Below are 26652 nucleotides of genomic sequence, written 5' to 3'. Positions count from 1 at the left end.
TTTCGCCTCCCTGTCGCCACTCACGGCAAGAAGTGCAAAATTTAATAATTTGCTCGATCTCCGTTTGTCATCACAAATTTCTAGCATTGAAAACGAAAAACAGATACCTAAAGAAATAAAAATGTGCGTTATTTTATTTGTCGTATTTTAACGTATTCGTTTGAGTGAAAGTGTAGGTGCAAGAATGCGCCGCATGTACCCCGTTCGCATTCAATGGAGGATAGATAGATAGCGCCCGAAAGATGAGGCACGCCCTTGACGCGCCCGGGAAAGGCGTGGCAAACGGCTCACGGCAAGTGTGCTGACAGACAGCGGGGCAGTCACGGTATCGCTAAGTTGCGATAATCCGTTGATAACAATAGGCGGCGCTGGCGCGTTTCGTTGTGCAGCCTTCTGCGCTTGAAACGTGGAAGCAGCGTGCCGCGCAGGGTGCGCTCATGTTGTCATACGCGACTTCTTGTCTACATATTTTTTTGCCTGCACCTTCGGCCCGTTCCGCGCTATCTCCGTTCACTGACTGCCGTCGAGCAAACTCGGGCAAAACTCGGGTGAACGAGAAACTCGACGCATCCTGCATAGCACCCCAGTACTGAACTGTGTACCACTGTGAAGGGATGACGCTCTTTGTGGACACAATAAGAAATAAAGTATAATAACTAGAGCATAAAGTATTTCCACAAACTTTCCCTTCACAAATATTCAAACTTGTGTGTTCGATCTGATTATCTTTGCATTTTAACCAGATGCCACTTCTTCGCATCTTGCATGCTGAAGAAATGTTTAGGCTACCGACAGAATGGTGGCCCAAGTTGCAGCTGATGTTGCGCCAGAGGCATTTCGGAAACGAAAGGGGAGACAGATGCCAGAACGACTGAAAACGAAGCCTCTTAGCCACGTCTATGCCTCCTTCGAAATGTGATTCTCGAACCTAATGTTTTTTCTGGCAGCTGGAAGAGTGGTATATCCCATTGGACGGACAAAGCACGACACTGAAGGTTCGAGTACGGTCGAGCTGCATTTCTTACAAGCTTTAGTAGTTAGGCTTTGAATAAGTTAGAGGTAGTGCCATGGATACTTAATCTTGAGCCATCGCACGTGCTCGTTCTTTCCAATGCATTGCAATAGTATTTATACACTTTATAACAGGGGAAAAATGACGTCTTAAATCTGGAGAGGTCTCTTCCACAGAAACCAAAACGGTAAATTTTAAGGGTCACGAACGAGGCGTTTCGATGCTAACGAATTATTCTACATGTCTGCCGTGTAATATGACCAACCACGTTCCACACAACCTTCATGTATTTAGGAACTTCAGGTTCAGCACAGTGACATCTCTTTAGCGCAGTTTTTGTTCTATTGAATCGCGTTGATGTCAATGCGAGAGGAATTCTTCAGCTACGCTGCCCTACTTTGCTCTTTCATGTGGTCTGGTGGTTGTGGTCGTAAACAGTATTGAAAGGGGGGAAGGGGAAAGGGGGAGGTGGCTGAGGGATCGGGCTCAAGTAAGGCCCTGGGCCTGCTTGGCCTTCTCCGCCCTGTCTACCAGTTCAAGCTGTCGATCGACGTCCCCGGAACTGAGCCAGGCTGCCCAGTCAGTTTCGCTGCTGACGGAGGGTCTGAAATGGCGACTACGTGAAAAGAATGGAGAAAATCCAACCAATACGAGGCGTTGCGCGAGGACCTGCAGTGTGGTACGCGAGTCGCTGTCCTTTGCGGCACTAAGGCGAAAGAGCACCGTCACCGTCCTGCTACGGCAATATCTACACGAATATGCCGCTCGCGCGAGGAGCTTTCGAAGGTCGACAGAGAGGCGCAGTGGGTTTGGCTGCAAAAGCGAATAGGCGAAACAGGCGCCCTGGCCCGCTCTGTTCAAGCAGCTGTATTGGCAGTTGAATTAGGTATGAGTGGTGTGCGAAGAGACCGGGGTGCGGACTTTCGCATAACTCTTTTTACAAAACATAAATGCCGCAATGCAGAGACGGTCATTGAGGGACGGCTCGTCGTAATCCTAATCATGAGCCGTCTTTCACTTGTTTCACTTCAGGTGCGCGAAAGCTCGGAGGGAAATCGCTGAGAGTGATCTTGCGCCACTACTCCCATTTATGCTTTGTAGTTTTCCGAGCTACCTCGGATGCACGACTGAGACTGGTTTGGAGCTGTCCCTTTTCTTTTGCTTTTTTTGCGTCATTAGTTAACGAAGGAATCCGCATTATGCAAAACATTATGCAACCGTAAAGGCCAACTTTTTGTTTCGTTACTTTCGCTTTAATGCCCTATTTCCTCTTAGGCAACGTGCGAGTGAGTCATGCTTTTCTTGATAACGCCATCTCCTCTAACTCTTCTTTCTTCCACGGCTAAGTTCCGGTGCGTAGGCCCATGAAATGTGGTCAAACGAGTGTTTCATTTCTCAACAGCCTAAACTGTAATTGAAACTGTTTCTTCCATGAGCGTACGTCGTACGTCGTTGCAAGAAGGAAAGAAATTTGTTGTTAAACCAAACTTTGCGTTTGTACTCACGCAAGGGCCACAAATATGTCTAGGTTTTTTTTTAGTGTGGTTATGTTCGTTTTTCTGTATTGCGAAGGGTCGTGTGCTGTATTTTGTTTATTATAGTTTGTAAGTTTCTGCCGTTTTCTTCTTCTAAGTCTACCTGATATGCATGCGCCAAAGAGAGTCTTATATACCGGGTACGTCGTAAGGAGCTTAAAAGTGGTATCTCAACATGCTTATTTTTTTAGAATTAACAATAGGTCAGTAAGCATATTTTCGTTGAGATTTATAACACACATGTCACGAACTCTTCTGCATAAAAAATGAATACAATTTGATTAAAAAATAAGAACAAAGTTACAGTGTACAAGTGTTCTATGAAAATGTAACGCGAGACCTCATAAACTGAAGCACTGCTCACTGCCAGCTAAAGACTATGTGGAAGCAAATACAGTTTAATCAACAATTGTAGCCATGCTGGTGAATACATTTTGGAATGCATTGAGTGCATTCCAATCGCTCTCATTATGAATGTGTGGACAGATGGAAAATTATGGATGATATAATTTCGGGTAATTGAATAAAGATGAAGACTATGACAGGCATTCTTATACATATCTGTATTCGCGGTGATGGTTGCACACACTGTGATGATATTTCCAGCGCTACAATTGAAACTCATGCTCCGACTACGTGACTGCTTGCACCAGAGCATACGATTGAGAATCTAGAAGGTAAGAGAGCAACTATTTTAATATTGTAGAAGGGCACTGCAAGAAGACTTCCGTTTTAGAAACGACTTGATAGCGCGATCTCAAGACTTTCCTCTGTACTGCTAACTAGGTTGCGTAAGTTATGTATGGTTTGTGTCACATGCGTCAACCTTAAAAGAATGTCATTGTTCCCTGAAGGAATTGAGTCACGGTAGTTTTGATACAAAAGATTGAGCAGCGTAAAAAAGTCTAATATAATATATCTTTTTCGTCTTAGATAGTCTTGCCATTGCATGCACAGTACTTTCACCGCGGTGTTGTGGGAGCGGAAAATTTGAGATAATGGAGTTTTTTTTAATCGTTTTCTAAGACCGAAAGAGATCCCACGGAAACATGGTCGCACGCATTCCATAGATGCATTTATTTGCTGCCGCGTTGAGCGCTAAGCTGCGCTACTAGTAGACCATAATAGTATGGTACAGTTAGCGCACGCGTTCGCAGTCTTCAGATAACGAAAGTTTCAATATTTTATCAGGTTTTGTGACTGAACAATTTTGTAAAAAGCAAGTAAAAATAAGTGAGTCACCAGCACGTTCAGTTTCTGAGTACATTCTATCACCGGTCCTGAGACGCTCATTCTGAATGGTCCAGATGTACCTATAGAACTCCTTTTTTTATTTCATTTTAGTATAATTCTTCAACGAAAAAATTATTCCGTGAGAACTAATTGCGAGGTCGCTCCGGCAGTGCCGCTACATCGTGAATATAGTGGTGGGACGTGAGTTCGGGCGAGGATAACGTTCCGCGAAAAAATTTATTCTTCTACTCCAATACAATAAAGTAAGCATATTTATAAACCGACGTTTTCGAAGCCGCAAATGGGAGCTCAGTAAGGTTGCTGTGAGAAGAGCAAAACTAAAAAAACGCAACAATCAAGTTGAACTTCAGTCACAAACGTTCTTTCATGGATTCCTGACAGTTATGACAGCCGTACCTGTTCTTCAAACAGAGTGCCACCACGTTGCATGTACTTTAAGCATTGTCCAAAAAGAGACCGGGAAACGCAAATTGAAAGATGCTGTATTTAAGCACTTCCTGGTGTCACAGGCTTTTTTTTTTCGTTAAACTGCGCACGCATATTTTATTCCCGGGTGTCTCATTCCGGACGTTGCCGGTGACTTTGTGCCATTCATCTCCCAGTAAAAACTTCATAAATCATGGTTTCAGCTGTCATGTAGTTTCCTGCGTAATAAGCGGCTTAAGTTTTTTTTTGCTTTTTTTTATCAGGCTATGTGCCAGAAATTATCAGGAGAAACTAATCCGCTTTTCTGAGGGTATCTGACGAAAACGTGTATGAACTGTCAACTTCCATCATGTCGGAACCGTGCGCACAAGCTTTACATTTTGCGAAATTTTCAATTCGGGCTTTTATCTGCCGGCGTGAAAAAAAATAAGAGTGGTAGTTTTACATAAATAATCATGCATGCAGAGATGTGGGCCTTGTTCATCTTATCAAGTTCCACATAGCAAAATAGATTATTTATTTTTCACCGAGACGAGAAAGCAAAATGAAAACTTGGACTTTGATTCTTTCTGAACTTATCTGCCAGCTTTCGTAAGCAATGAATAAAGTAATAGCAAATCTGAATATTTCGAGTCGTTATTATTATTGTTCGATGTTTTCTGATGTGCTCAGTAATAAACGGCCACTTTAAATATAAATATACAATAAGGAAGGGTAATAGGGCGAGGCTGAATTAATGATTATACTTCTGGGGAGCGAATGGACCCTTTAGTGGCGAGAGCACACCTTTTGCGAGCAACAAATAAACAAAATTGGAGATCCGAGTTGCTGGCGCCACCTCATTTTGTACTATGGTACTTCTGATGTGACGTCAGCACTGGCTGATTCACAGAGTGTCCCATGGACAGAGGTCACTCGGTTATTACAACAAGTCGGTTGATTCAAATTGAGGAGCAGCAGCTCCACTCTCGGTGGCAGTTTCCTCAGATATGTGCACACATAAAACCAAGATAGACTTGTAGAACAATAATCAATCTATTTAATTCCGCTTAATCTTTATCTTTAGTGTCCCCATCAAAGCAACGCTCAAATTCACGAAACTTATTTTTGCTTTGTCCTTGATGTTCACAGAACGTGCACGCAAGGTTACTAAGCAACCATTGTCTGAAAAGAGCCCTCCTTCAATGAAACGTGGAATTTTTAAAAGGCTGCTCTTACGGCACAGCTTTTCCTTTCTGCCGAGATAATTTACGTTACTTTCCATTTACTTGCCGTCAAATTGTCGGGCATGATTGTCAAATTGTCAGCCATGACTGACACCGACTTCGTTAGCTTTAATTTGCCCTGCACGCAATTTCAAACAGGTGTCCTGGGTTCTGTGTACTTCACGGCAATGTCGGATTTGAGACCACTAGTTTTCAGGCTGGCAATTCATTGCGGAACGATACTTCTTTTCATTATATTGAATGGGAAGTCTATTTTCAGAGGTTTGCGAAACAACCAGTACGTCTTGACGTTAGTGTTTTTCTTTTTCTCCTCCTAAAAGTTTATTCCGTATTCAAATCATATAAAATCTGTAAGAGGAAGGTCATCTAACAGCTTAGAATAATGCGTTGTCTTTAACTGGCTGTTTCCGCCTTACGTTATGGAAACTGCGTGCAAGAAAACATTCTTTTTTTCAAGAAGCGATTTCGCCATCATGCAGTGCCTGTGACGGAACCGAAAAAACAAAAAAATTAAGCACAGCGATAGGGATGACACTCTACGTGGTTGAAGCACAGCTGAAACTATTATTTTAATTTTATCACTTATGAAATGTAGCCATTGGTGTTAACTTTGAGGTCAGGATAGCGTACAAGAAAAATGCTGACATTCAACTCAATGGTCTAACAGTAATAGCGCGAAGCTTGCTTCACTAAGCGAGGTAGCAGCAGTAGCGGATGACTGGGGCACTGGAGTGACTACAGCTCTCTGTTCGTTCATTTATCCCTTGGCACATAGCCAGTGTGACCAAAGCTGTTGTCTACTCTGCGAGGATGGAGCAGCCAGAACCCACAAAGGGAGGAGAACAGGCACAGAAAGAAAAGACGAACAGCATGCGTCACAACAGAAATCCCCGACAAGAATTCTAGAGGCAAAAAAAAAAAAACCTTCGCATAACTAGACCATAGACGTGAACATATTGTTTTCACTACATACCGGGTAGCAAACCAGACTTGCGTCTAATTAACCTACCTGCCTTTCCTGTTTTCTGTTTCTCTCTCTCTCTCTCTCTCTCTTGACGACACACCTTTGTAAACGTTGCATGCGTACACATCTTTCACAAACTATATCGGGCCACAGTGGTGTTACTTGCTTGTGGTCCTTGTTAGCACTGAAGAATAATTGAGTCCCGGGGCACCCACAAGGCGCTGTCAATGTCAAAAGTGGAATTTCAAGCTCACGTTCCGACCGCATCATCTTCCTTCAGTTCATCGTCGCACATCTGTGCGTGAAGGCTCTCTAGAGCCGTGGTAGTCATAGCATTCTTGGTCACGAGACCCTTCGCTATATTTCTATTTCGAATTGGTAATGAACCTTTCATTATGTTTAATGTGGCGTTGCTTCCATTTTTACCGCAGCAACATCGTAAAACTTATGAAACGTCTTGGACGCCAGAATAAGCGAGGCCAATTCAGCAATTTCTTCGCTATAAACCATTTTATTGAGGGTACTGCTATTTTGCGATCACAGCGCCGTCTATCGTCCGGCGCTGTGCTGGTATGTGGGGATCGTAATGGAAAGTGCACGGCGAACTTGCCGTTGATGACGAGGGGCAAGTTTTCGTGTTTTCCTGAGAGGTCTCAACAACCTGTTCCCGATTGTTAAAGTTTTTAGCGTGTCGTTATTAAGCTTTGAACTTCGATGTAACCGCAACATCGAACGGCGATGGGTTTAGACGCGCTGTCACAGCTCTGCCCGCGATCAAATCAAGGAGGTCAGTCAAGTTTGAACCTTACCGATGCGTAACATTATATTAACGAGATTATAGGGTGATTTAGCCTCAGGTACCAGCAGTCAGAGGTGTCTCCGTGTGCCATGCCGGCATGCCGAACCAGCGTACGTTCCAATCCAAGTAACTGCGAAGCTCCGAGGAAACACACTAAAAGTTTCCTGGTACGATTTTATAAGCGTTCTTTACTTGGCACCTGGGCATTGAAGCTCTACAACATAAAAAACTTCAAAATAATTCGACCGGAAGGGCCGTTAACATGGATAAAATGGCCTGACAATTTTTTTAACGCACCACGCGCACCTGGTTTATCGAGGCATATCAGCTTCGGTAAACGAGACTCACGCAATGCGTTAAAAAAAATATGGACACTCTTAGGTCTCGAGGGGTGCCTGTGCAAGGGGACCTCTGGGACTCGAGATTGCTTAAAGGGACACTAAAGCTAAACAATAAATCAGTTTAGACTAATGAAGCATTGTTTGAGAACCCTGCAGGCAGTCATTTAAAAAAAATAGTTTGATTATTAGATGAGGAAATGAAGGTCCAAGTATCAGAATTTGAATTTCGCGCCGAAACCCCGACGCCGCTAAGTCAGTGTGACGTCAGGGATTCCAAAGTATGTTTTCGCATTTGGGCCGCGTTAGCTGAATACAGGTGCCCGAAACTTGCCATGTTTAATATTTGGTTTCTTTAGAACACAGTGTAGTCATTCTGTACTGCTAGATATAATTACTAGGCCCTAGAAGATGCCATCAAAATCCAAGACGTCACAGCCACCAGGTGCGAAAACTCGAGTAGGCGTCGCCACCTGTATTTCGTTCTTGCGCTTTTTCTGGCTTACCAAACGTCTTGTCGTTGTAGGAGTGGTGTTTTTGGTGTTGTGGAACGGTAATTTACTGATGCAGAAGAAATCATTTTTCACTTTAGTGTCCCTTTAAAGCGAGTGCCTACTCTTTGTAACACCAACTTTATTTTCTGAAGTAAAACAGCGCGCGGTGTGGTGCGTCGGCCAGACAGCTTGCCGGTGTGATTCGGAAGCACGGGAGAGCCCGTGTGAACTAGGGGCGGGTTGTACGCGCTAGGCATGACTTTGGATACAGAACGAAAAATAACACACACACAGCTGCATTTACTTCGTCGCTACGTTCTGTTTTCATAATACGTCCTCGATGAACGTCTACCAAGACCTCAGTTGCCAGGCACGATATCCTTGGAAGACATTTATACAGAATAAATTTAATGTGCGCGCACGAAGAAATAGTTCAGTGCGTCCTTTTGCAATCGTTCAACGACTCGAATGTGCACTTGTTCGTATCCCAGTTTGACCGTGGTTGTCGAGATGGTCGCCATGCGCGCACTGAAAACGATATCTTCTGAATACACACGCGACGGATCTGATGACGTGTAGGCCTTTCTGTTTATGCTGGCAGTCCAAAGTGGACACTCGTCTGCTACCGCAGCGGTGGAGTCCACGGAGTCGCGGCGGCTTAAAATGTATTTCACATTTGCTTCCGCAGTTAATTTTGCCACCGAATACAGCCCAGTGGCAGCCCGTTGACCTTGAGTTATCTGAAATCGCAATGATCACAAACGTTCCACTTTAGAACCGCACTAAGTCGCAATGACAGCGCTACCATTCGAATCTACCTCTGCAAGAAACAGCGATCCGCTCGTATGTAGTGCGAAGAGCGAAACGGCGCGGCGTGCTTGTTGGAGGCTATAAAATTACATATAGATCAATATAAAACATATATAGGGCAATTATAAAATTTAATATAGACCTGTAAAACAGTCTATATTTAGCGAGCTCTTGGTCGGTATAGTGACAAAATTCTGAATTTAGTGACTGGTGACTGTTCATAAATCTGACATAACAATTGGCTACTTTTTTAACAACTTCGAAATTAGAAAGCTTGATTCGAATATTACATTTATGACGCACATTATTATTTTAAAAAACTACACGTACGTGAACCAAACTGACTGTACGGCGCGTGTGCTCCCTGACCATGATGAAGCAATGGCTAACTTCACATTGGTGGTGTTCACATGTGCTTGTGCTTCACAACATGGTGGTCCCAAACAGGCCGCACACGGCGCTCACAAAATGCATTTCGTTTTTCCGTTCTTTAGGGTGCAGTTCTTAGGGACCCGTTCCTGTGGCAAGCGTCGGCGTCCCTCGTAAGCGAGCGAATGAGCACAGAGGGAGGAGGAAAGAGAAAAGCAGATGGCAGGGAGGTTAACCAGAATAACGTCCGGTTCGCTACCCTACACCGGGGGAATGGGAAAGGGGATAACACAAAGATCACAGGGGGAGGGGGAGGGAACACAGCGAAGGATCAAAGAGGAAACGCGGAGCGTATCGGGGGATGAAGGAGACCGATAGCGAAGAGGGTGCGAGGAGGGAAGCGCCGGAGAAGGCTGCAGCCGAACCATGAGGCGGAAAGCGGAGGAGGATGGTATGGCGAAGGTGTCAGAAGCGTAGGGCTGTACAAGACGGTCTCTGCGGCGACGATGGCTACGAGATGGCACTCGAGTAGCACAAACAAAGCGCTGCATGAGCGGAGGTCTGTCTGCGGCGGCTAATGTGAATCGCGCCCACGCGCTGCCTCTCGCGATCTGTCGTTTAAGAAGACAGTCGCGCCACACTTGGCTCCGTTTGCAGCGTGCCTCACGAGAGAGATTGTTCGCACCAGCCATATATCGTGAAATAAAAACCCGTATGGAGCTGCGCTCAAATTTCGCATGAGGGAGTATCGTAATCTTCGGTGTATTTTTTTGTCCTTACAAAAGCGATTTCGACGAACCTTATCCCTGCAGGTCCTGCAGTTGCACTTAATACATTCGATTGGTGAACATTTGCAAAAGTAGCAGTAAAAAAATTACGGAAACTAACTGTAAAAAGTGCACGGGGATATCTAGGACGCAGCAGATGTATAACAAGACGGATAGACTGCAGAAAGGCGTACATGTTCGAGTGGCTAGGCTCGTTCATGTGAATCTGAACGCGTTGCTTCCATTTCTCACACCTTCCGGACAAGCCAGCCCCGCACGAAGCATTTAGATGGATAAGAGGCAGAAATCTTAGTATTTTCCGTACATAAATATCACGCAGTTTTCATAACCGCGTTAACAAGAAGAATTTGTTTCCGTTTTTAGAAAGTTGGAGTACTACAAGATGTTTGCTCGGATAATGTGGTCCAAATGCCGTATATGCGAGGTAGGAATTCAAAATATGTAGCCCTAGTTTTTAGTCCCTTACTTGTAACCTTACAGTATGAAGTAACGACAATATAAACTCAACCCTTGAGCTTGGTTCACTCGTTCTTAGGTAGCTATATTGACAAGTTTACCTTGCTGATAAATCTAGTGTTTATTCCTCACCTGCTCGTACACTAGACAAATTTAAAGCGCTTCCAGTGGCGGTTCACTCCCCGTTAGCTAATGTTATAGTGTTCCGAAATGCCTACGTAGCGTAAAATTCACTCTACAGCTTTAGGGAAAATTTAGGAAAGAGCCGTTAAATGCCAAGAATCTGCCATACCAGCATACTTTGCCCCGGCTGACCTTCCACGTATGCGTCTGGTGCGGCCTTCGTCGTTCCTGCGCATCAAGTCATTCGACGGTTTCATCTGCATAACAAGACGACTACAACATCTACGGAACTAGTGGCAATCAGAGAGGCCGTTCAATATATTTCGTGACAGCCTCCTCAAATATGGACAGTCTTCAGTGACGCAAAATCGGCTCTTCAACTACTTAGAGTGGTGTTGAAAGAAAGCGCTTACAGAGTGTTGGCTCTTAAAACTGCCGAGCTCTACACTTTAGTGCAAGAAAACGGCCACCACATCACATTTCAGTGGATTCCCAGTCAGTGTGGTATACAGGGCAACGAACTGGCCGACGCCGAAGCGAAGAAAGCACTCGAAGAATGAGAGTTACTGCTTTCAATCCCTTTTTCAAGAGCGGACGCCAACTGTCTCCTCTCCAGTGTCATCCGAAAATTGACAGCAAAGCACTGGGAGAATCCAGATAATCGCCACAGACGACTACAGAGATTGGACTCTACCATGAATTTCAGGCTACCACCAAAAATTCAACGAAACTGTGCCAGTCTTCTGCAGAGACTGAGGCTGGGGGTAGCGTTTACGCGCGGATACGTGCACCTCATGCGACGCACCGAGTCTCCACACTGTGAGGTGTGCAATGTGACTGAGACTATAGGTCATGTGTTTTGTGACTGCCCTAAGTACGTGGAAGAGTGTGAAAGGTTGGACAACGACCTTACGCGTCTCGACAGCGCACCGTTGTCGGAGGACGTTATTCTAGGCCCTTGGCCAGATGCTCAATCAAGTTTAAAAGCCATCCAGGCATTACTGAACTTTTTAAAAATTATGGGCCTGGATTGCAGACTTTGAGCATGCCAAATTGCTTGCCATATATTCTACATCTTCCTTCTATCGTCATCGTCACCCATCATGAACTTCTTTCTTCCCTCTTTCTTTCCCTCTTCCCCTTTCCCCAATGCCGAGTAGCTCGGTAGAGGAATAAATCTCAGGCCGACCTCTCAGCATTTCGTATCATTAAACTTCTCTCTCTCTCTCTTAGCAACTTAGATGCAATATTTAGCGAAAATTTGGCGACCTTTCTCAGTTTAGCGACCCACGCGATCAAATATGGCAACACTGCCCGCAATATTGACTTTTGGTGCATTTCTTCTTTTTTTCTCATTCGAATATGCCATTTCTACAATGCAAATTCAGCGCGACAGAGGCATCACATATCCACAGAAAGTAAAATTACTTCAAAGTAGATTAGCGCAGCCATGTAACCTAATTAATGATTGCTATTTGTGGTCCACCCGATGCCAGTCCTTTCGTGTAATTGAGTTGAAGTTGCGTATTCACGCCTTGCCAAAGGCTTCTCGCTATAACCTGTATAACACAAAGAAAAGTAGGTAGCATACGCGTACGAGGATTAGTTAAGTGTTCCAACAGCCGGCACTGCAGTAGTATATTTCCTCGTGCATTTACAAGGGAGATGCATTCATGCAATCGTTCATCATCTAAACAATTACCTGCAAGTAATCACAGTGAGGAATTTACATTTGCCGCGAGTGGCACGCCGCTCGCGCGCTAGCAAGCATAATTAGGTTGTCAGTTGCGCCACTACGCGAAGCAACAAAACATGCACCGGCTTGTCGTACTATCGTCAGACATGGATCCAAGCAACAGCAGCAGAATTTTTATTTCTTTGGAATTCGGAACGCATAGCAACGCAGTGGAGGAAATCAATCATCAGTTTTTGCAATAGCATGACCGTGCAGCTTCGAGGTGAAAGGGGTTGCGTGAATTCCGTCAGGTGGGGTGTCGATTTTACTTTTACGCACTCCACCTGTCTTGCATTAGCGGGCAGGAAATGCATGGTAAAAATGAAATAATTTGCGCATCAGTGACACAATCAATTAGTGAAGAAGTTAGGGTGAATGTTCATTAGAGAGCGCCGAAACGACGTCTAGTAGAGAGAGAAACAAATTACACGTGTGTGAGAGAGAGAGGGAAATAGACGAGAGGAAAGGCCGGGAGCTGAACCAGACGCAGGTATGGTTTGCTAGTCCTGCAGCGGGGAAATTAGATGTGAAAGATCCAGCTGAAGCTGAAAGATCCAGCTGAAGTGTATTAACGCAAACACAATCGAAATAACAAGAACGAGAAAAGACACACATGCGCGCACTTCGACAAGAACCGCACATAATGCTGAAATTAATCTTGACATAAGATGATTATTAAACGAAAGTAAACGTATAATTACCACGAAGAACTAAACAGGGAAAGGCAAAATGTGTTCCCAGAAAATGGAGGCAACGTATTTATTTATTTATTTATTTATTTTTACACCATACTGCTAGCCACCAGATGAGGCTGTCAGCAGCAGTAGTTGACAAACATAACGAAGCGTTCATGAATAAAAGAAATCAAGATACAACAAACGAGCGTGTTACACAAACCGACAGAAAGTTAGGAAATGCCCTCACGAAAAACACCTGCTACAACGTTCTGCGAAAAAAAAAAAGTAAAGCACACGCGCAGCATTTGAAGCATTGGCCATTGCAACTGATTGCAAAAATTATCGCAACTGAAGTGCTCATACAAATGTATCAGTAGTTGGGGATTCCTCAATGCTGGTTGATAGACGATTCCATTCACGGCTTATCGTCGGAACGAAAGTATTTGCGATTGTTTCAGCACAGCAGCAATGTTCCATTAATTTCTTATTGCGAAGCGATCTGGTGCTTCACCTGGACACTGGCTCTATGTATGTGTGCTTGTGGATACCATGTTTATCGTGGAATAGCAAGTGCACGTACATTATTCGGTCACGTTGGCGCCGCTATTTGCAGACAATCTATTGTCACGTGGTAGTGACGGCGAAGAAAGAAGCAGTACGGTGGAATACAAAACTAGTTTTATTGGGCGTACCTGTGCCCACAAAACAGGCTACACTTATAGCACAACGAAAGCGGCGAACACAGTCGGCGATCGTCGAAAATCTGATCAGCGGGTCAAGCGCGTCGGCTTTTATACAGCAGTCATCGAATGTTCCAGATTAATCGTTGGGACCCGCATGCCTTCTACAAAGTTCTACACCATTCGTGTCAAGATAACAGATAACACAAGGTTCGCCGACAACAGACAGCGGATAGAAGCGTCGATAACTTTCCAGAAACGTCGCATACATGCAGGCGCGTCCCTCGCTGTGCGATTACAGTTGTTAAGCGGCGAAACGTGGTTGCCCTATAAAGATAAGTACACGTGTCATTACCCCCCTCTTAAAAAGCATCGAACCGATGCTCCAAACAAACGAAGGTAACAAAGAAAAGCACTCGTAGCAAAGAAAACAACAAACTAAGGAAGTTCATCAGCGTCCGTAAAATGGTTTAAGGCGCACCACGTGGACCACTTCAGATCGTGCGCGGCGCCGCTGTGAGTGCGAAATGCCGTCTGGCACGACCTCATAGTCTAGTGCGCCAATACGTCGGATGACCTTGTAGGGTCCGAAATAGCGTCGCAGCAGCTTCTCACTGAGTCCTCGCCGGCGTATCGGGGTCTATACCCAAACACGGTCGCCTGGTTGGTACTCGACGAAGCGTCGTCGGAGGTTGTAGTGTCGGCTGTCGGTCCTCTGCTGGCTCTTGATTCGCAGGCGGGCGAGCTGTCGGGCTTCTTCGGCGCGCTGGAGATAGCTAGCGACGTCAACGTTCTCTTCGTCAGTTACGTGCGGCAGCATGGCGTCAAGCGTCGTCGTCGGGTTCCTGCCATAAACCAGCTTAAACGGCGTGATCTGTGTTGTTTCTTGCACCGCCGTGTTGTACGCGAAGGTGACATACGGCAGGACCGCGTCCCACGTCTTGTGTTCGACGTCGACGTACATCGCTAGCATGTCGGCGAGGGTCTTATTCAGCCGCTCCGTAAGACCATTCGTCTGCGGGTGGTAAGCCGTTGTCCTCCTGTGGCTTGTCTGACTGTATTTCAGAATGGCTTGGGTGAGCTCCGCTGTAAAGGCCGTTCCTCGGTCGGTGATGAGGACTTCTGGGGCGCCATGTCGCAGCAGCATGTTTTCGACAAAGAATTTCGCGACTTCGGCTGCGCTACATTTCGGCAGTGCTTTTGTTTCAGCGAAGCGGGTGAGGTAGTCCGTCGCCACGACGATCCACTTATTTCCGGTTATTGACGTCGGAAAGGGTCCAAGCAAGTCCATCCCTATCTGCTGGAATGGTCGGCGAGGAGGCTCGATTGGCTGTAGTAATCCGGCTGGCCTTGTCGGCGGTGCCTTGCGTCGCTGACAGTCTCGGCATGTTCTGACATAACGGGCGACGTCGGCGGTCAGGCGCGGCCAATAATACTTTTCTTGTATCCTCGATAGTGTCCGGGAAAATCCGAGGTGTCCAGCGGTCGGATCGTCATGTAGGGCATGCAATACTTCTGGACGAAGTCCTGACGGGACAACAAGAAGGTAATTGGCGCGGACTGGCGAGAAGTTCTTCTTCACGAGTAGACTGTCTTGAAGCGTGAAGGAAGATAATCCGCGCTTAAATGCCCTGGGGACAACGTCGGTGTGCCCTTCCAAATAATCGACGAGGCCTTTAAGTTCCGGGTCCGCTCGTTGTTGTTCGGCGAAGTCTTCCGCGCTTACTATACCAAGGAAGGCGTCGTCATCCTCGTCATCTTGCGGCGGCCGGTCAATGGGGGCGCGTTATAGGCAATCGGCGTCTGAGTGTTTTCGTCCGGACTTGTATGTTACAGTGATGTCGTATTCTTGTAGTCTGAGGCTCCACCGTGCTAGCCGTCCTGAGGGATCCTTTAAATTCGCTAGCCAACACAAGGCGTGATGGTCGCTGACGACTTTGAATGGCCTGCCATATAGGTAAGGGCGAAATTTCGCTGTAGCCCAAACGATGGCGAGGCATTCCTTTTCGGTTGTAGAATAATTGCCTTCCGCTTTTGACAACGACCGGCTAGCGTAAGCTATCACGTGTTCATGTCCATCTTTTCTCTGGACCAGGACGGCGCCGAGGCCTAGGCTACTGGCGTCAGTGTGGATTTCGGTATCGGCGTGATCGTCGAAGTGCGCAAGTACGGGCGGCGACTGCATGCGTCGTTTGAGTTCTTGAAATGCCTCGGCCTGCGACGTTTCCCACTTGAACTCGACGTCGCATTTAGTTAGCTGCGTCAGCGGCTCAGCGATGCGTGAAAAGTTCTTGACAAATCGCCTGTAGTAGGCACACATGCCAAGAAATCTACGCACTGCCTTCTTGTCGATGGGCTGTGGGAACTTTGCTATGGCAGCTGTCTTCTGCGGGTCGGGGCGGACTCCAGATTTGCTGATGACGTGGCCTAAAAATAGAAGCTCCTCGTAAGCGAAGCGGCACTTTTCCGGCTTCAGAGTAAGTCCTGATGACCTGATGGCCTCTAGTACTGTTGCCAGCCGCCTAAGGTGAACGCCGAAATTTCCGGCGAAGACGACGACGTCATCCAAGTATACGAGACAGGTCTGCCACTTCAGTCCTGCTAAAACCGTGTCCATCACGCGCTGGAACGTTGCAGGCGCCGAGCACAGTCCGAATGGCATAACCTTGAACTCGTAGAGGCCGTCTGCGGTGATGAAGGCGGTCTTTTCGCGATCTCTTTCGTCGACTTCTATTTACCAATAGCCAGACTTTAGGTCCATAGACGAGAAGTATTTAGCGTTGCAGAGCCGATCCAATGCGTCGTCTATCCGTGGGAGGGGGTATACGTCCTTCTTCGTGATCTTGTTCAGACGACGATAATCGACGCAGAAACGTAGGGTTCCGTCCTTTTTCTTTACCAGAACAACAGGGGATGCCTACGGGCTTTTCGACGGCTGGATGATGTCGTCGCGCAGCATTTCTTCGACTTGTTCTCTTATAGCTTCACGTTCTCGCGCCGAAACTCGGTAAGGGCTCTGACGGAGTGGGCGAGCGCATTCCTCGGTGATTATGCGATGCTTGGCGACTGGTGTTTGTCGAATCCTCGATGACGTCGAAAAGCAGCCTTTGTATCGTCGGAGCAGACTTATGAGCTGCTGTTGCTTAATCATAGGGAGATTTGGATTAATGTCGTAGTCTGGTTCGGGAACCATGGTCGTCGGGGTAGATGCGGCGGAATCCGAGAGGACAAACGCATTACTTGTTTCCAGAATTTCCTCGATGTACGCGATCGTCGTGCCCTTGTTGATGTGCTTGAACTCCTGGCTGAAGTTTGTCAGCAACACTTCAGTTTTCCCTCCATGCAGTAGAGCGATCCCTCTTGCGACGCAAATTTCATGGTCTAGCAGTAGACGTTGGTCGCCTTCAATGACGCCTTCTACGTCAGCGGGCGTTTCGGTGCTGACCGAAATAACGATGCTGCAGCGAGGCGGGACGCTCACTTGATCTTCGAGCACACTCAAGGCGTGGTGACTACGAGGGCTCTCCGGCGGCATTGCTTTATCATCCGACAGCGTTACTGACTTCGACTTCAGGTTGATGATTGCGCCGTGTTGGTCCAGGAAGTCCATACCGAGAATGACGTCTCGTGAACATTGTTGGAGGATAACGAAGGTGGCAGGGTAAGTCCGGTCATGAATGGTTATTCTTGCCGCGCAGATCCCAGTCGGCGTGATGAGGTGTCCTCCAGCGGTGCGAATCTGAGGGCCTTCCCATGCGGTCTTAACTTTCTTCAACTGGGCGGCGATGTGTCCACTCATTACGGAGTAATCGGCCCCTGTGTGGACTAAGGCAGTGACTGCGTGGCCGTCGAGAAGCACGTCGAGGTCGGTTGTTCTTTGTCTGGCATTGCAGTTAGGTCTTGGCGTTGGATCACGGCTGCGTCGTGTTGAACTGAGGTTGGAACGTCGCGTTGTCAAGTCGTCTTTCGTCGGTGTAGTTTTGGCTTCCAGACTTCGTCGGGACGGCGGCGTGTCGTTATGTCGTCGAGATGGTCTCTTCGTCGTCTTCGTCGGCGGCGGAGGATCTTCGTCAGTTCGACGAACAGCAACCGCACCTCCATCGGTTGCTGCTTTTAGTTTTCCGGGTATGGGCTCGCAGAGCGGCCCCGGGCTGGGCCAGTGTATGGACGGCGCTGCGGCGACAGGTAGCGGCCTGGTGACGGCGAACGGGACGGTCGTCGTGAGTTCCACTGAGTGGCGGCTAGGTAATCGGCAATGTCACGTGGGCGCTCCCCAAGCTGTGGACGCGGCGCGTTGACGGCGAACCCTCTCAGTCCCATGTCGCGGTATGGGCATCGGCGGTACACATGGCCGGCTTCTCCGCAGTGATAGCAGAGCGGGCGGTGGTCGGGGGCTCGCCAAATGTCCGTCTTCCTCGTATAGGTGCGCTGGGTGACGGGTGGGCGCGCTGGCGGCGGCGGCGGTGGACGACGGAATTGCGGTGTTGCAGGACCTTGGCGTGGTCGCGCAGGGGGGCCTTGACGGCGGGCGACGGCGGCGGCGTAGGTCATTGCTTCCGGCTGCGGTGGTTCTGGTTGCACCTCAGGAACTCCAAGGGATCGGTGCACCTCTTCCTTCACGATGTCGGCGATAGAGGCCACTTGAGGCTGCGACGAAGGCAGGACCTTGCGCAGTTCTTCGCGCACAATGGCCCTGATGGTCTCTTGAAGGTCGTCCGAACCTAGTCCTTGGATGGCATACTGCGGCGTGTGCCCCTGGCGGTTATATTGCCGGGTGCGCATCTCCAGAGTTTTCTCGATCGTCGATGCCTCTGCAGAAAACTCAGCCACAGTCTTCGGTGGGTTACGAATAAGTCCGGCGAAAAGGCCTTGCTTGACGCCGCGCATCAGGAAGCGAACTTTTTTCTCCTCCGACATTTCCGGGTCGGCGTGCCGGAAAAGACGGGCCATCTCCTCCGTGAAGATTGCGATCGTCTCGTTTGGCAGCTGCACTCTGGTTTCTAGTAGAGCTTGGGCTCGCTCTTTTCGCACGACGCTTGTAAACGTGTGCAAGAAGCCGCTTCGGAAAAGGTCCCACGTCGTTAAGGTGGCTTCCCGATTCTCGAACCACGTCCTGGCGGCGTCTTCCAATGCGAAATAGACATGTCGCAGCTTGTCGTCGCTGTCCCAACGGTTAAACTTAGCGACCCTCTCATACGTTTCGAGCCAGGTTTCCGGGTCCTCGAATGTTGATCCGCGGAACGTCGGAGGTTCCCTGGGCTGCTGCAGCACGATGGGGGATGCTGGGGCTGCCATTGGGGTCACCTTGTCCACAATCTTCTTGGTCTTCTCAGGTAGAAGTCCGTGCTCCGGGGGCAGCTGTTGAAGACGGCGGCTTGCTCGATGTTCCGGGACGGCGCTGGTGTTGTCTTTGCGGTCCGGGCTTGTATTACGGCTTGTCGGGGGCGTCCGGTACATGGACGTAAAGCACCTCCACCAGATGTCACGTGGTAGTGACGGCGAAGAAAGAAGCAGTACGGTGGAATACAAAACTAGTTTTATTGGGCGAACCTGTGCCCACAAAACAGGCTACACTTATAGCACAACGAAAGCGGCGAACACAGTCGGCGATCGTCGAAAATCTGATCAGCGGGTCAAGCGCGTCGGCTTTTATACAGCAGTCATCGAATGTTCCAGATTAATCGTAGGGACCCGCATGCCTTCTACAAAGTTCTACACCATTCGCGTCAAGATAACAGATAACACAAGGTTCGGCGACAACAGACAGCGGATAGAAGCGTCGATAACTTTCCAGAAACGTCGCATACATGCAGGCGCGTCCCTCGCTGTGCGATTACAGTTGTTAAGCGGCGAAACGTGGTTGCCCTATAAAGATAAGTACACGTGTCACTATCTTGCTTTTTTTTACCAGCGCCCTCGCAGAAGTACGCCAACTACATGAACGGTACACAGACCTAACTGCTTTCTTTTGGAGAGACTCTAGCTGTTTATGTTGCCTCTAATCTACGGATCCTAAACATTTGGGATCTACACATACAACTATAGAACAGTGCCAAACTTCATCGTGGAGGAGTTGGGTGCGAACATCACTGCTATTAGCAGGAGCGTGTCTATGCGATGAGTCACTCGGATTCTTGACCTCGCATTATGGCCGCTGAAAGAAGAGGCACGAAAGCCACAATGCTGCGCTGTATACTACTACTACTACTACTACTATTACTACTACTACTACTACTACTACTACTACTACTATTACTACTACTACTACTACTACTACTAATACTACTACTAATACTACCCTTAATACTACTACTACTATTACTACTACTACTACTACTACTACTATCTCACCTGCTACGAATCTCGACGAAGCGCACCTGGTTTCTTTACTTTCTTGCATTGCTGGTATTTTTCAAGACCAATTGTTTGTCGGTTTCTTCTTTATTTCTTCTCTTTAAGTGGCTCTCACTATGTATGCGTTAACATCTTCTAGTTGTAGCCACCATGGTATCAGCTGTGGTTGTGGTCTTGCAGCAGGCGTTTCAGGCAGTTCAGGCAATACCTGCGGTTAAAAATAGAATGAGTGCTCTGTGTAACTTCATCTTCGCGTAGGTCTACAAATGCAAGTCACAAAACGTCCTTTCAGACTAACGTGTTACTTTCATATATCTAGCTAGCTGCTGCTGCAGTATTGAAACTAGCGGCAACAGAGCTGTTCAGAGCTTTCAATCTCACAAATTGCGAAACTCATTAACAAGGTCATAGTTTGACAACCCAGACACACTCATTTGCAAATGTGCAAAGGCGCGTCGACTCTTGCGTCACTTGTAGCCAGTAAATAGAAGGAAAAGCTGCCTACAAACCACAGCAGTCGCTAAATTGCGACATCTTATCGAGTACTGAAAGAGTAAAAACAATAAAGTTGCAGAGTTAGAACAGTACTGCAGGGAAAACAGTGGACAAAACTGTCGTTCCTGTTGCCACCTTTTCTTTTTTTCGATGAAATTTGACATATCACTTTCTTCAGCGCATTAATGTGCTGGCGAAACCAGGGTAAGTGCAGCGCTATTGCTGTAAAGATGCAAATTTTTGGTATCGCAGTGATCGTCGCTGTGTTGTCGCCGTCATGACTGTGTTATAATCGATGACACCATGACGCCGTTTTCGAACAGACGGCAAACTCGCGCAGGACATTACCTCGGGCTGGCAATGGTATTTCCTATACGTAATTTACTTTCTTTCTCTTACAGGAGATGTGCTTCGCCAGGTCCCATCGAAATTAAGCTTCATTCGTAGTTCACTGATGACACCGCAGTCACTTCATCCCCCGTAAGGGAGTCCGATTTGGTTGCCATTTAGCAATTGATGCGATTCGAAAATTCTGCTCATCTGAAAGCAAGAGTCAATGCGTTCTCGAGTAACCGTTCTCCGGAACACTATAGAACAACATGGCTAGAAGAAAAAAATCAGATGACGCAATAAGTACGGGTCGAGCTAGTGTTTTGCCACTGCTTTGCTGGCTAATCAGGAAGCATAAAATCATTTACTCTACTTTCCTAGTTTGCCACTTGGGATAAGGTGGCAATGAAATTACGTACAAGCACGGAGGCCCGTCGCGTTTCATTAAGACACTTTCAGATGAGATGCAGATGACGCGAATGAAATTGCGCCGGAACATAGAACATATCTTTCCGCTGCGGTACCACGTGGGGCCTGCCTGTTCAGCCATCCTTTTGAACTTAAGCATTTGCATCTGTATTCTTGATTCTATCTAATACCGAAACAAATAGAAATCGTACAGGAAGACTTTGCTGAGAGCTAAATAATTAAGGGTTTCGTTTCGATTGCTCAAACGCCACACACACGTTATGGTGGATGGGTCAGGAGCGCGACGGAATCAGGAAAAGATATTTGATCTTGTGTCCTTGGTCAAAGAAGCATTCGAGAAAAAATTGTTCAAGGAAACGGAAACTAACACGATGAACAACCAAGAACTCAGCAAGAAAATGACATTGAAACAAAGCAAAAATTTTATCGACGCCACAGCACGAATCCCTACGACAGCGCTCAAGCGAGGAGGTTCTCAGAGTAGGAAGGCCAGGTATGATTCAGCCCGTGTCGATGCAGCAGCGCTCTCGCATTCTAATCATTTCTTTTTCACTTGCAAAGCAGGTGTGACTTTCGCTTTCTTTATTATCGCTATGCACGTGGAGCACGCCGCAGGCTATCCCAATCCGAGCTTGCAAGCCGTGCCAGGAACTACGGCGTTTATGTTTTGATTTGTTCTCTAACTTTGCTCAGCGAGCCACGTGTCCGCGATGCCGACACTGCGGTCTCTTCCTGCTGCCTTCGCGTGTAGATGCATTGCATGGTAACGGCCATGCGGTACGTCTCCTCACGCCTTCGGCGTAGTTCGTAGTGAGCTGCATACGATGAGGTCCCGTCCTTGCCTCGAGAAACTTGCACTGCTGACGCGTTCCAGCTGATCAACCTGGAGTGTGTTGCGCAGCGTTTTCTGTACTGAAGCGTCTTCTATGCACCGGTACAGGTAGTATAACACGTAATAGGTAAAAAATGTCGACCACTGGATGAAGGCCTGCCTCTTCCAGCGATTTCCAATTACATCTGTCCTGCGTAGGCGTATCATATCGTACGTCTGCAAACTTTACAAGTTCGTCACACCATCTGTCGTTGTCTGCCGTCATCTACTGCGCTTTTCTTCCTCTGCGACCCATTTCGTAACTCTAATATAATACCGGTTACTTCCCCTACGCATTACATGGCCGGCTCAGTTCCAATTTTGGCTCCCTCTTCATCTCAACTAGAACACCTGCTACCCACGTTCGCTCTCAAATCCACACCACTTGTCTTCCTGTCTCTTAAGGTGCTCAGCACTTTTCGTGGAATCATTGGTTGCGCCGTCCTTAACTGCGTCTCAAGATCCTCTGTCAAGCTCCAAGTTTCTGCCCCATGTGTTGGTACCGATATAGTGCTATGTCTGTACTCTGATACTTTCTTAACGATAGCGGTAGCCTAGCCGCGATGACTTCGCAAGTGCCTGCCGTATGCACACAAACTACTTTTGTTTATTCGAGAAGAAAGACAAAGTCCTTCTCTTGTGGGACACATCTCGCCCGTCTCTGTGCTTTTCTGGACTTCTCACTGCACTGCTGGGGTTTACCGGCCCCCTACATCGCGGTGATGGATACACAGCACCCCGAGGACCCTCACAGTTTCCGTTCACACGCGGACATAGGTTCGAGAAAGCGAGGAAATACATCGAGTGATAGCGAGGACACAGAGCTGTACTCCGCATCAGGTGACGAGTCCTCGGAAGGCAGCTTTCGACTTGTCCAGTAGTGCAAGGCCAAACGAAGAATTCTCAACGGATCTTCGGGGTCCGTCTCGAACACCGTGAAAACTGCGCCTCAAAGATGGCCTCACTCCATCCTGTTTGTGCCACAGAACGCTACTGACAACTTACGTGCCCTCAACAGGCAAGCACTCTCCGTATATCTAGAAAACACCATGCCGAACGAGATCAAGGATGTCAGGATAAACACTAGGCCGAACATCCTGGCAATTATGGAATCGGTTACCATCGAACATAATATCACTCACGTCGTTCTATGCCTTGAAAAAAATCCCTTAAAGATTTCATTTTGACACATTGACGCAGTTATGGTTCCAAATGTTTCATTTATTTATTCTTATGACTGTTTTTCCTATGTTTTGCTATTCACATGCTTGCTGTTGCCTTTAGTTGTTTTGTTTATAAATGCTTCTTTTTATGTATTCTCTTGCTTTTTATGTCTATTGAAAATTCTATATGTATATTTTCAATACACTGATATTTTTACTTCATGTTCATTTGGGTCTGCTGATTATGTATATTTCTATTTGATTCGGTTCCTTCTTTGCTACTGATATTTTTACTTCATGTTCATTTGGGTCTGCTGATTATGTATATTTCTATTTCATTCGGTTCCTTCTTTGCATAACTTATTTTGTTTTCATTTTTTGACAGTAATAGTGCACATTGTAGTCCTAATCACGTTTCGTTTGTTGCACTTCACCTCTTTGTTTCTCACAGTGTACATTTTGTAAATTTTATTTCTGTCCGGCCATGTATGCAATTTTTTTTTCTTATAGTTACCCACCGAGTGTCCCGGTTAGAGTATTCGACTTTGGAACCTTCGTCTGTAATAAGCAAATATAACCGTTTCCGTTTTTTGTAATGAATAAACTTGATTTGATTTGATTTGAAATCGATGTGATGAACCCGAGCGCGCTGAACATACAACGTGTAACGCAGCTGGGTAACATCAAGGCCCGTTCCATCATGCCAGCGAATGGTGCCACAATAAGAGGAGTCATCTATGACGTTGACAATGAAATACCTAACCCAGACCTCCCAATTCTCATAAAACCAGCAAGTGAACACAACGTCATTGTGCATGTTGGTCGCCTCGGTAACACACGTTGTGTGAGGATAACGTTCAAAAGTGGCTGCCTTCCATTCTACGTGAAGGTTGGCCACATTCGCCACCAGGTTCCAAGACCAATGCAATGTTTCAACTGTCAGAAAATTGGCCAGGTGAAGAGTGTTTGCAGAAATTCCGCTCTGGGCCCTCGATGCGCCGAACCCCACTCAGAAGGCAACTGCAGCGTAACCACGTTGAAGTGTCCTAACTGTCAGGGTCATCACTGCGCCTCTTCTAAAGACTGCTCCCAGATCATGGAAGAAATCACCATTCTTAAACAAATGGTGAGAGACAACTCTACCCACAAAGAGGTCGCTGTGAAAGTGCGGCGGAGGTGACGTCACCGTCGAAGATCTTCACTACGGAAAATATCAACTTTTCAAGGCATGGGGAATTTCGACAAGTTCCATGTTACAACTGTACAGGATGCTTTTTCTAGGCTTTCTGCGATACAGCTTGACAGCAATAAAAAACACAGGTAAGACGAATCTACGCACAATACAAGGTGTTCAGGCTCAAGCGCTCCGGATCTGCCTAGGCCTGCCTCAGAGTGCATCAACAGTGGTTACGATAGCAATCGCTATAGAGACCACCTTGTCAAGACCCACACTGAAATTGAAGTGCTCAGGACCCATATAAGGCATCTTGCCAGAACTCCTCGTCACCACTTAGCTTCTCTACCAGCGGACAGACAACGCACATCTTTCAGCCAAACGATAACCGCACATGGTGAATCATTGCCAGCTTGTATCACTTCGGCTGCGAGACCTATTCCTCCATGGTGCCTCGTTGAGCCAAAAATCAACCTCACAATATTTGGCACCACGAAAAAGGCTGATCTGTCATCACCAGCCCTTAAACAGCTGACGTTACTTCTTTTTTTACGAGAACTACCGTGATTCTACGCATATCTACACGTGGCTCTATCCTGCCAAACAGCTCCGCGGTGGCAATCATGATACTAGCGAAAGTTACAATGAAATTGAAGACGACTCATGCGACAACATCGACGGCAGCAGAGCTCGCAGCGCTCTTTACTGCCCTTCATTACATTGGTGATGAATCGCCACACACGTGGACGATATTCTGCGATTCAAAGGAGCTACTGCAGTCTCTTCTGTCTCCTTTACGACGCGAACCGCACGAACAGCTAATATTACACATTACAGAGACGTTGCACCATATAAGTGATGCAGGCCAGAAAATAACTTTCCAATGACTTTCAAGTGAATGCGGGATTATCGGCAAGAACGGACCGATCAAGCTGCCCGTTCAGCCCATACTGAGGAGCACCCCGTACCAATTCCATTTTCCAAAACTGACGCAGCACGGAAGCTCAGCCTGCTTGCTCGGCACTGCACCACGTCGCAATGGAGTGCGCCACATTTAAGAAATTATCGACTGCACTCCCTTGATCCCACGTCAAGTCTACGAGCGTCACCACAGATTCGCCGTGGAGACGCCACGCTTTTGCATCGACTGTAGTTGGGCGTTGCCTAAACCAAAACCTATGCGTTCCGCATAGGGATGACCGACACCGCAACCTGTGACCACTGTGCCATGAAGAATCGATAGGCCATATTTTGTGCGTCTGCACGCAGTACAGTCCGCAGAGGGAATGCCTCCGCCACGAACTTGACCAGCTGGACGACCAACCGCTATCGGAAAAAAGAATGCTACACCATGGAAAGGACCTAACGACACATAAGAAGGCCGTGCAAGCGCTATTGCTCTTTTTGCGATCTACCGACCTTTGTGAACGCCTCTAACTGGAACTCCTTTTGTGTATGGGTCTCCATGGGCGCGTGTTTTTTTTTTAAATGCTTTCCTCTCTGTCCTCTTTCTAACCCCTATCTCCCCTCCCCAATGTAGGGTAGCAAACCGGAGACTCATATCTGGTTAACTTCCCTGCCTTTCCTCTTATTCTCTCTCTCTCTCTTCTGCTAATTTTCTTCTCCTGATCAGGGTCCCTTGTGAGTAACTAGCCAAGATAAACGAGAAGAGAGGGGGTTAACCGAGGGTCCCGATTTTTTATTCGGTATATCATAAGAAGCCAACAAACTCTGACACCAAGGACAACATAGGGGAAATTACTTGTGCTTAATAAATGAAATAAAGAAACGATAAATTAATGGAAATTAAAGTGGATGAAAAAACAACTTGCCGCAGGTGGGAACCGAACCCACAACCTTCGCATTTCGCGAAGCCTAGATAAACGTACTCCTGTACAGATTCTAGAGCCTGACTGTCAATCATAACTTCTCGTTCTCTTGCCCAGCTCTGGAATATTAGGATTGTCTTCCGCATAATAACCTTCAACGGTACTCTTACACTGTGTCGGCTAGCATCATCAATAATTTTTTGAAAGCGATCTACAGCGCAGCTGGAAAGGACAATGTCATCTGCTAACCGCAGTTTGCTGAAATATTTGCCGTTCGTCCGTACTGTTATACCTTCCCATATTAACAGATGCAATACATAT

At 47.0% G+C, this 26652-nt stretch overlaps 1 long non-coding RNA gene across 2 annotated transcripts in view; it reads right to left on the bottom strand.

The window, feature by feature from the left end:
* The window catches only part of LOC135909157 (uncharacterized), a 279579-nt gene that overhangs the window by 174162 nt on the left and 78765 nt on the right, over positions 1–26652 (bottom strand). For both annotated transcript variants that reach the window (XR_011513875.1, XR_011513876.1), the window contains exon 2: positions 20038–20248. This is a non-coding gene — a long non-coding RNA (uncharacterized lncRNA). The remainder of the gene's footprint in view (positions 1–20037; positions 20249–26652) is intronic.

Source organism: Dermacentor albipictus, chromosome 4 (genome assembly GCF_038994185.2).
Source record: "Dermacentor albipictus isolate Rhodes 1998 colony chromosome 4, USDA_Dalb.pri_finalv2, whole genome shotgun sequence".
NCBI lineage: Eukaryota > Metazoa > Arthropoda > Arachnida > Ixodida > Ixodidae > Dermacentor > Dermacentor albipictus.
Note: the sequence above shows the minus strand (reverse complement) of the source record. Positions and strands in the feature narration are given on the sequence as shown.